Here is a 2,079-nt window from a genome sequence, read left to right as displayed (position 1 = left end):
TGGGTCGCAAGTGGCGGTAAAATGCATCTCAATCTATGGGAAGAGCGTTCTCTTTTGGCTCCACTGTCTGTCGTCAGATGTTGTGTTGTGGGTGTGTGTGTGTGTGGTGTGTGTGGGTGTGTGTGGGTGTGTGTGGTTGTGGTGTGTGTGTGTGTGTGTGTGTGGTTGTGTGTGTGTGTGCGGGGTTTCTCTCTCTTCTCTTCATAGGGGGATAAAGAAATGAGTTGAGAGAGGGGTGAGACCCAGGAAGGAGAATAGAGACCTTTCTGTTTTTGTTTACTTTTATAATAGAGTAAATACTTACATACATTTAAATTCAGGGTTTGTTCCGTCTTTTGTCCACAGTTAAAATGTAGATGTTACAATGATTCATGGTGGTATTTTTGTAAATTTGGGTCCCGGGGGAGACGCCAAATTTCTCTTTGGGTCTTGAGCTGAAAAGGTTTGGGAACCACTGCTGTAGATTAATTTGTCCATTATTTTCTCGATTAATGGATTAGTTGTTCGGTCTGTAAAATGACAGAAATGGTAAAAAAAAAAATTGGGATGTCTTTCCAAAAAACCCAGGATGAAGTCTTCAAATGTCTTGTTATGTCTCAAACTATTGAGAGTAGAGAGATATTCAGTTTACTGCCACAGAGGAGAGAGAAACCACTACTAACTAAACTATTTTTAGTCTTTTAACTCCATGTGAGTGCGTGGTCCTCTGGTGTCTCTTGTTGTTTTCCTGTATTTTAGTATTTATTCATTTATCTATTTTTTTTTTTTTGTGTTTTTAAAACCGATGCTCTATTTTGTTTTTTACTATTTATATTAATTGTTTTGCAGGTTGAGTTTTCTGTGCAGCACTTTGGGAACTTTGTGTTCGTTAAAATGTGCTGTAGAAATAAGTGGATTGATTTAACAAGCTAGAATATATCTTCTTCTTAACCTTTATTTATTCGGGGAAGGTCGGGGTGGAGGGGGGGGATCCGGTCCGTCTCCTTAACCTTTAGGCCCCCACTGCCTTATAAAAACAGAATCAATCAATCAAAGAATAAATATAAAATAGTTGCTGACAGCAGTAAGCTAAAACACTCTGGTGTAGAAGCTGGATTAACAGGGTTCTTCGCATAGAGGAATGTGTGGCGCCCCCCCCCCAAATGGTTTTAGCCAGCCCCAAAGGACCACCAGTGCTAAAAATGAAAGGAGATTGAGTGAAAGAAATGCCAATTAAAATCCTCTTAAATGTGGTTAATAGCAATTTACCACAAACAACAGTTGACAAGCAGAACAGACTCACACATGAGCATAATCTCAGTTTCTCCGTCTATGTAGTCAACTGAAGTCCACCTGTACCGGACTCTTTGATTGGTGTAAATTTGGGTCCCGGGGGAGACGCCAAATTTCTCTTTTGGGTCTTGAGCTGAAAAGGTTTGGGAACCACTGCTGTAGATTAATTTGTCCATTATTTTCTCGATTAATGGATTAGTTGTTCGGTCTGTAAAATGACAGAAAATGGTAAAAAAAAAAATGTGGATTAGTCTTTCCAAAAACCCAGGATGAAGTCTTCAAATGTCTTGTTATGTCCTCAACTATTGAGAGTAGAGAGATATTCAGTTTACTGCCACAGAGGAGAGAAGAAACCACTACTAACTAACTATTTTTAGTCTTTTAACTCCATGTGAGTTGCGTGGTCCTCTGGTGTCTCTTGTTGTTTTCCTGTATTTTAGTATTTATTCATTTTATCTATTTTTTTTTTGTTTGTTTGTTTTTAAACCCGATGCTCTTATTTTGTTTTTACAATATTTTATATTAATTGTTTTGCATGTTTGAGTTTTCTGTGCAGCACTTTGGGAACTTTGTGTTCGTAAAATGTGCTGTAGAAATAAAGTGGATTGGATTTAACAAGCTAGAATATATCTTCTTCTTTAACCTTTATTTATTCGGGGAAGGTCCGGGGTGGAGGGGGGGGATCCGGTCCTGTCTCCTCTAACCTTTAGGCCACCACTGCCTTATAAAAAACATGAATCAATCAATCAAATGAATTAAATATAAAATAGTTGCTGCAGCAGTAAGACTAAACACTCTGGTGTAGAA

This window comes from Etheostoma spectabile, chromosome 5, assembly GCF_008692095.1.
Source record: "Etheostoma spectabile isolate EspeVRDwgs_2016 chromosome 5, UIUC_Espe_1.0, whole genome shotgun sequence".
Classification (NCBI taxonomy): Eukaryota; Metazoa; Chordata; class Actinopteri; order Perciformes; family Percidae; genus Etheostoma; species Etheostoma spectabile.
This window is presented reverse-complemented; position numbering follows the sequence as displayed.